The sequence below is a fragment of the Phocoena sinus genome, chromosome 18 (genome assembly GCF_008692025.1).
Source record: "Phocoena sinus isolate mPhoSin1 chromosome 18, mPhoSin1.pri, whole genome shotgun sequence".
Classification (NCBI taxonomy): domain Eukaryota; kingdom Metazoa; phylum Chordata; class Mammalia; order Artiodactyla; family Phocoenidae; genus Phocoena; species Phocoena sinus.
Window position 1 is genome coordinate 23,929,793 of NC_045780.1, and position 9,528 is coordinate 23,939,320.

Genomic DNA, 9,528 nt, shown 5'->3' on the forward strand with positions numbered 1-9,528 from the left:
ATCGTGCCACTCCCTTCTGGCTTGTAGAGTTTCTGCTGAGAAATCAGCTGTTAACCTTATGGGAATTCCCTTGTATGTTATTTGTCGTTTTTCACTTGCTGCTTTCAATAATTTTTCTTTTTCTTTAATTTTTGCCAATTTGACTACTATGTGTCTTGGCATGTTTCTCCTTGGGTTTATCCTGTATGGGACTCTCTGTGCTTCCTGGACTTGGGTGGCTATTTCCTTTCCCATGTTAGGGTAGTTTTCGACTATAATCTCTTCAAATATTTTCGCTGGTCCTTTCTCTCTCTCTTCTCCTTCTGGGACCGCTATAAAGCGAATGTTATTGTGTTTAATGTTGTCCCAGAGTTCTCTTAGGCTGTCTTCATTTCTTTTCATTGTTTTTTCTTTATTCTGTTCTGCAGCAGTGAATTCCACCATTCTGTCTTCCAGGTCACGTATCTGTTCTTCTGCCTCAGTTATTCTGCTATTGATTCCTTCTAGTGTAGTTTTCATTTCAGTTATTGTATTGTTCATCTCTGTTTGTTTGCTCTTTAATTCTTCTAGGTCTTTGTTAAACATTTCTTGCATCTTCTCGATCTTGCCTGCATTCTTTTTCTGAGGTCCTGGATCATCTTCACTATGATTATTCTGAATTCTTTTTCTGGAAGGTTGCCTATCTCCACTTCACTTAGTTGTTTTTCTGGGGTTTTATCTTGTTCCTTCATCTAGTACAGAGCCCTCTGCCTTTTCATCTTGTCTATCTTTCTGTGAATGTGGTTTTTGTTCCACAGGCTGCAGGATTGTAGTTCTTCTTGCTTCTGCTGTCTGCCCTCTGGTGGATTAGGCTATCTACGAGGCTTGTGTAAGTTTCCTGATGGGAGGGACTGGTGGTGGGCAGAGCTGGCTGTTGCTCTGGTGGGCAGAGCTCAGTAAAACTTTAATCCATTTGACTGTTGATGGGTGGGGCTTGGTTCCCTCCCTGTTGGTTGTTTGGCCTGAGGCAACCCAACACTGGAGCCTACCTGGGCTCTTTGGTGGGGCTAGTGACAGACTCTGGGAGGGCTCATGCCAAGGAGTACTTCCCAGAACTTCTGCTGCCAGTGTCCTTGTCCCCACGGTGAGCCACAGCTGCCTCCCGCCTCTGCAGGAGACCCTCCAACACTAGCAGATAGGTCTGGTTCAGTATACCCTGGGGTCACTGCTCCTTCCCCTGGGTCCTGATGCACACACTACTTTGTGTGTGCCCTCCAAGAGTGGAGTCTCTGTTTTCCCCAGTCCTGTAGAAGTCCTGCAATCAAATCCCACTAGGCTTCAAAGTCTGGTTGTCTAGGAATTCCTCCTCCCGTTCCCGGACCCCCAGGTTGGGAAGCCTGACGTGCGGCTCAGAACCTTCACTCCAGTGGGTGGACTTCTGTGTTATAAGTGTTCTCCAGTTTGTGAGTCTCCCACCCAGCAGTTATGGGATTTGATTTTATTGTGATTGCACCCCTCCTACCATCTCATTGAGGCTTCTCCTTTGTCTTTGGATGTGGGGTATCTTTTTTGGTGAGTTCCAGTGTCCTCCTGTCAGTGATTGTCCAGCAGCTAGTTGTGATTCTTGTGTTCTCACAAGAGGGAGTGAGAGCACGTCCTTCTACTGCACCATCTTGTTTCCTCTACCGAGCTGTCACCATTTAATTTGTTCAGTTCCTTTCTTTATGGGGACCAATTTTAGTGTCTTGCTGTTTTTAATACCTTGTTACCAATAATCCCCATTTTCTGAAAGTCTGGAAAACTGGAGCTTTTTGATCTTTCATTCATTGAAAATGTGGATAAGAAATTTTCCAAAACTATTTTGGAAAAATATAGCCCAAATTTAGAAGGCTCATTTATAAAGAGTTCAATACCATTATAGGGCACTTAGATTCATTTATAAATTATTTCTTCAAAGGCTCAAATATCTCTAATCCTACTTATGGCAGCCAGCAAGGAGAAAAACACATACTGCTTTGTATTCAAAATCAGGTTGTTTCACAAAAAAAGTGTAGTTCAGTTATTCTAACTATGTATATGTTATAATATTTATAAATTTTTATAGCTACTGCTACTATTTGACAACTTGAGTGCAAAGATAAATTATGTTGCAGCACACCCAATGCCAAGCACATTTCTACTCCATAAATTTCTTTAGAAAGAACATGGTTTTACCATGGCACTATGCTCCATCAAAATTTGTATTTATATTGTTATGCAAGGATAACTTTAGTTTGAACATTTTAAACACTGAATTTACAGTAACACTGATTCATTTAACTGAGTTTATAATGGCATCTCGCTCTAGGAATGTCAAAGTTTTACTTTCAGCAGGATGAAATTCCAAATACTTTACTTTGGTACCATGACATTTAAAAAATTGAATCATTATTGAAAAATAATCGTTTTCCAATATGCAGTGCCTGATTACACTGATGTAAAAGTGGCATCATTTAATTGTGTTTCTGCGTTGGAACCAGTGCATTAACAGCTACACTTTTGGTATGTGCACAAGAAAAATGGAATAAAGTTAATGTTATAAATTAATTAATATTTAGAATAAAATGAATTTAGAGAAACAGTTATTTGGTCTAAATGCAAAGTCTTGCTTTGCCGCATGCTTTCCAAAACTGTATGTGTTAGGTCATTATCTTCAGGCACAATCTTTGGAAGCTGGTGTTGATGCTTCAGCATTTTTGTGTCTTCTGAATTTTGTGGAATCAGTGGTATTATATGGTCCCCATGGTAGGTCGTCAGTGTTGATAAACATTTTGAAATGTATAGGTTTGTCATCAACTTTCTCATGAACGGAGTATTTGTTGATTAAACAGTCCCTTTCATTTTTTTGAGCCCATTAATGTGAAAATATTTGTTGCCAATTTTAAAAGTGTTACCAAATAAATACAGAATAGTTGTAGATTTATGCAGCATACCACTGTAGCAGGAGCAGTTATATTACTTTCTGTTTTCTATGGGACAGAGGACTACTCAGTCTTTATTGTCCGTAAATATTTCACATGTACCTAGACTTGTTTTCCACAGACTGCACGAATGGTGGCCTGCTGATAGCAGGCATCTCTCAAATTAAAACAGTGTTCTCTCCACAACTGGCTAGTATCCCAGGGGCCAGCAGAGGCAGCAACACCAAATCTTCTTTCTCCATTTCCCAGATGGGAAGGAGCTGTTCCTAGCTGCTAGTTTCCTAACACACTTTCTTTGTTAAGTGAACACCCCATAAGCTGTCCTGAAAAGAGAGGTGTTGTGTTGCAGATTGAATTATCCAGAAGCAGCTGCTGAGAGGAAGTTTGGGGTTCAAGATGTTTATTTGGGAACAACACCCACGAAAGGAAGAGGGAAAAGCAAGACTGGGCAGAGGGAGCTGTCCAACTTCAATGCAGGCTTGACGATGCCTTGGCTAACCTGGCTGGGAGTTCTGGAATGAGTGTGGCCCATCAGAGGTGTCCCATATAGGGCCCAAGTGGCTGGATCTTTATATGCACACCTCACCTGGTCACCAAGTATGGGCTGTCCTGGAAGGGGCATGACATTTGGTGGGGCCACTCTCTGCAGCTGAGTCACACCCTGAAGAAGCTAACAGCTAGAAGCCGTCTTGCTCACTGCACTGCCCACAGCTAGGCAGCACATCCTTCTTTGAAGAGCCATCTGGGCATCACTTTGTCCATCATGTGTTGTGGCTGAATAAGATTGGGAAAAGTGAGATAGGTTATCTCAGCATCCTTGGATTTAACCAGAGTGAGAACACACTATCTGTGTCTCATATACTACTAGGCAAGTCCATGGTAGGAAGTAAAATCACCAAGTGGTGATTGCCAGAGGCTGTGGCCTGCTGAGATGGAAATTGGGGTGCAGGAGTTTGTTAGGGAGTGCTCTTGGGACCATAGGCTCGGAAAAGACAGGAGGATTGGGCAGAAGGAGAAGCTGGCTTATGAGGCAGCCTCAACATGGGCCAACCCCGTAGGGAGCTCTGAAGTTGGGTGAGGGGGCTGGACATTTGTACTTTCACATAAACCAGTCATTGGGCGTGGGTACCCTGGGAAGGGGGTGTGGCCTCATGGGGCTTTCTGCCAGAAGCCCCTCCTGGCAGTTAGGGAATAGTCTTTCAGTTCTGATGGGAGCTCTGAGAGTCACATCACAGCATCTCACTGGAAGTCTACTAGGCCCATCCTGGCTAACTTTAATGCAAATAATAATAATAGTGCTAATAATAATACTTTGTTTAAAAAATCCGGAACTGGTGCTGAAAAAGATAAACCTGACACACTGATATAAACTAAGACTGTCTCTAAGCAAATTTTTAAAAAAGTCACCCTATGTCTAATGAAGTTAAAGGAATGATTTCTAGGAAGAAAGAGCAACTTACATTTAGCCGCCTTGAAGGTAAGCTGCTGATCCAGAAATCTTTTGAGCTGACTTACTTGAATTTTCACTCAAGTGCAAAAGGATTTAAGTGGATTCTTTAATCCATTTTGTTTAGAGTGTAGTACGGCTGTGCTTTTTATTTTGCAGTGTCTTCTTTCATTTTCAACAGTCCCTGTTTAAGCGTTGTGTCTGCTGCCCCGTCTTGATCACTCAGCAGACCCCACTGCCATCCAGGGTCATCTGGCTACAGGTTCCAGCGTGCCCAGTGCCTGATGATTTGGCCCCCACTCTATGCATGGCCTTGCTCTCTCTTAGGCTGTGAGCAGAGGAATTTTCACAACAATCGTAAAACATCAAAACTCATCCCCACCAATCCTTACAAAGAGCCCAGGGAGGCCAAGCTGTTTCAAATGAGATGCTTCTGCCAAAAGAGCATGGGGAGAGCGACCCTGGCTACCAGAGGGAGGCTGGCGCATTTCATTTCATTATGAACTCAAACCAGGGTCTAGAGGAGGTTAAAATACCTTTATTTAGCTCTCAGTCATTGTCATGCCTGGCACACGGTGCTCTAGAATTGTGAGGGAGGAAGACAGAGCAGAGGAGCTCTGAATGTGACACCAGGAGGCTGCCTTCGGTCCCTTTCAGCCCCTGATGTTCTGATTCTCCGTGGATCAGGTCTTAACTCATCTTATTCCCATTGCCTAGGAAAGTGTTGGGTTCACAGTGCATGCTCAGAAGTGTGTGCTTTTGTTTTTTGGGTTCCCCCTGGATGTAACTTTTGGAAAGAAAGAATAAAATAGGTATGGAACAAAGTTAAGGAATTATAAAAGTTTCCATCTCATGCTGCACGTGTCTCTACCCCCCACCACCCAAAGCACAATACCCTGATTCTGACATTGTACCTTGCAATCCAGTGAAAAGTTCTTAAATCTCCCAACATCATATATCTACCCTAAGGAGATACTCTATTTAGACATGTTTCAACATATCCTCACCCTCGGGCCAAACTTTGTGTCCAGGAGAATAGAGTCCTGTGAGTAGTCAGACCTAAATATTGCTTTTTCACCATTCTCTCTTATTATCCTACTGGATATATGTTAAACCTTTTTTTCTAGTCTTTGTTTCTTACTCCCTCCTGCAGATTGTATATTCCTTTCTATTTATGCTGTATTTTGTATAATTTCCTCAAATGTATTTGGAGTTAACTAATTTTGTCTTGAACTGATTCTTCTATAACCTGTTCAGTGAATTTAAAAATTTTAATGAATAATTTCTTGGTTATAAAATCATTTAGTAAGATGTAGATGTGTCCCTAAAATTTTTTACTGTGCTAAAAAAACACATAACATGAAATCTTCTCTCTTAGCAAATTTTTTTTTCTCTTAGCAAATTTTTAAGTGTACAGCACAGTACTTCTAGTTTTATGTGCAATGTTACACAGTAGATCTCTAGAACTTTTTCATCTTTTATCAAGTTTTTCATAGACTGAAACTCTATACCCATTGAACAATAACTCCTCATTTCTTCCCCTGCCCCCAACCACTGGCAACCACCATTCTACTTTCTGCTTCCATGAGTTTGACTACTTTAGATACCTCATATGATTGGAATCATGCAGTATTTGCCCTTCTTGTTGACTTGCTTATTGCACTTAGCATTGTGTCCTCAAAGTTTATTCATGCTGTAGTAAATGATGATAGGATTTCTTTCTTTTTAAAGGCCGAATAGTACTCTGCTGCATGTATATACCATATTTTCTTTATTCTTTCATTTGTCCATGGACAATTTATTCTTTCATTTGTCCATGAAACAACAAGAGGTTGTTTCCACCTCTTGGCTATTGTGAATAATGCTGCTGTGAACATGGGAGTGCAGATGCTTCTTTGAGATCCCGATTTCATTTTTTTTTTTTGATGAATATCCTGAAGTGTGATCACTTGATCATATGATAGTTCTATTTTTAATTTTTTGAGGAACTTCCACTCTGTTTTCCATAGTGGCTGCACCAATTTACATTTCCTCCAACAGTGCACAACTTTCCAGTTTCTCCACGTCCAATGCTTGTTAACTTTTTGTTGTTTTGTTTTGCTTTGTTTTTTGAGAATGGCCATCCAAACAGGTGTGAGGTGATACTGCGTTGTTCTTTTGATTTGCATTTCCCTGATGATTAATGATGAGAATCTTTTCATGTACCTATTGGGTACATGTATGTCTTCTTTGGAGAAATGTCTATTCAAGTCCTTTGCCCATTAAAAAAAAAGACATTGTTTTTTGCTCTTGAGTTGTAGGAGTTCTTATATATTTTGGATATTAACTCCTTATCAGATATATAGTTTACAAATATTTTCTCTCATTCTGTGGATTGTTTTTTTGCTCTGTTGATAGTTTCCTTTGCTGCACAAAAGCTTTTTAGTTATGTAGTCCCACTTGTCTGTTTTTTCTTTTGTTATCATGTCCAAGAAATCATTGCTGACCCCAATGTTATGAAGCTTTCCCTGTGTTTTATTCTAGGAGTTTTATAGTTGCATCTCTTGCATTTAAATATTTCATCTATTTTGAATTTATTTTTTGTATATGGTGTAGATTAAGGGTCCAATATCATTCTTTTGTCTGTGGATATCCAGTTTTCCAGGCATATTTGTTGAAGAGACTATCCTTTCCCCATTGCATAGTCTTGGCACCCTTATCACAGATCATTTGACCATAGATGTGTAGGTCTACTTCTAAGCTGTTTTGTTCCATTGGTTTAATATGTCTGTCTTTATGCCAGAACCATACTGCTTTAATTACTGCAGCTTTGTAATATGTTTTTTAAAAATGTATTTATTTTTAAGTTTTTTATATAGCAGGTTCTTATTAGTTATCCATTTTATACATATTAGTGTATGTATGTTAATCCTAACCTCCCAGTTCATCACACCACCACTCCCCTCCCCTGGCCACTTTCCCCCCTTGGTGTCCATACGTTTGTTCTCTACATCTGGGTCTCTATTTCTGCCCTGCAAACCGGTTCATCTGTATCATTTTTCTGTGTTCCACATATATGCATTAATATATGATATTTGTTTTTCTCTTTCTGACTTACTTCACTCTGTATGACAGTCTCTAGAATCATCCACGTCTCTACAAATGACCCAATTTCATTCCTTTTTATGGCTGAGTAATATTCCAGTATATATATGTACCACATCCTTTTTTTTTTTTTTGCGGTATGCGGGCCTTTTTTTTTTGTTTTGTGGTACACGGGCCTCTCACTGCCATGGCCTCTCCTGTTGCAGAGCACAGGCTCAGATGCGCAATCCCAGCATCCATGGCTGATGGACCCAGCCACTCCACGGCATGTGGGATCTTCCCAGACCGGGGCACAAACCCATGTCCCCTGCATTGGCAGGCGGACTCTCAACCACTGTGCCACCAGGGAAGTCCCCACATCTTCTTTATCCATTCGTCTGTCAATGGGCATTTAGGTTGCTTCCATGTCCTGGCTATTGTAAATAGTGCTGCAGTGAACATTGGGGTGCATGTGTCTTTTGAATTATGGTTTTCTGTGGGTATATGCCCAGTAGTGGGATTGCTGGGTCATATGGTAATTCTATTTTTAGTTTTTTAAGGAACCTCCATACTGTTCTCCAGAGTGGTTGTATCAATTTACATTTCTACCAACAGTGCAAGAGGGTTAACTTTTCTCCACACCCTCTCCAGCATTTGTTGTTTGTAGATTTTCTGATGATGCCCATTCTGACTGGTGTGAGGTGATACCTCATTGTAATTTTGATTGGCATTTCTCTAATAATTAGTGATATGGAGCAGCTTTTCATGTGCTTCTTGGCCATCTGTATGTCTTCTTTGGAGAAATGTCTATTTACGTCTTCTGCCCATTTTTGGATTGGGTTGTTTTTTTTTTTGACATTGAGCTGCATGAGCTGTTTATATATTTTGGAGATTAATCCTTTGTCCACTAATTTGTTTGCAAATATTTTCTCCCATTCTGAGGGTTGTCTTTTCGTCTTGATTGTAGTTTCCTTTGCTTTGCAAAAGCTTTTAAGTTTCATTAGGTCCCATTTGTTTATTTTTGTTTTTATTTCCATGACTCTAGGAGGTGGATCAGAAAAGATCTTGCTGTGATTTATGTCAAAGAGTGTCCTGCCTATGTTGTCCTCTAAGAATTTTATAGTATCCAATCTTACATTTAGGTCTCTAATCTATTTTGAGTTTATTTTTGTTTATGGTGTTAGGGAGTGTTCTAATTTCATTCTTTTACATGTAGCTGTCCAGTTTTCCCAGCACCGCTTATTGAAGAGACTGTCTTTTCTCCATTGTATATCCTTGCCTCCTTTGTCATACATTAGTTGACCATAGGTGCGTGGATTTATCTCTGGGCTTTCTATCCTGTTCCATTGATCTATATTTCTGTTTTTGTGCCAGTACCATACTGTCTTGATTACTGTAGCTTTGTAGTATAGTCTGAAGTCTGGGAGCCTGATTCCTCCAGCTCTGTTTTTTTCCCTCGAGACTGCTTTGGTTATTCGGGGTCTTTGTGTGTTTCCATACAAACTGTGAAATTTTTTGTTGTAGTTCTGTGAAAAATGCCATTGGTAATTTGATAGGGATTGCATTGAATCTGTAGATTGTTTTGGGTAGTGTAGTCATTTTCACAATTTTGATTCTTCCAATCCAAGAACATGGTATATCTCTCCATCTGTTGGTATCATCTTTAATTTCTTTCATCAGTGTCTTATAGTTTTCTGCATACAGGTCTTTTGTCTCCCTAGGTAGGTTAATTCCTAGGTATTTTATTATTTTTGTTGCAGTGGTAACTGGGAGTGTTTCCTAATTTCTCTTTCAGATTTTTCATCATTAGTGTATAGGATGCAAGAGATTTCTGTGCATTCATTTTGTATCCTGCAACTTTACCAAATTCATTGATTAGCTCTAGTAGTTTTCTGTTGGCATCTTTAGGATTCTCTATGTATAGTATCATGTCATCTGCAAACAGTGACAATTTTACTTCTATTCTAATTTGTATTCCTTTTATTTCTTTTTCTTCTCTGATTGCCATGGCCAGGATTTCCAAAACTATGTTGAATAATAGTGGTGAGTGTGGACATCCTTGTCTTGTTCCTGATCTTAGAGGAAATGCTTTCAGTTTTT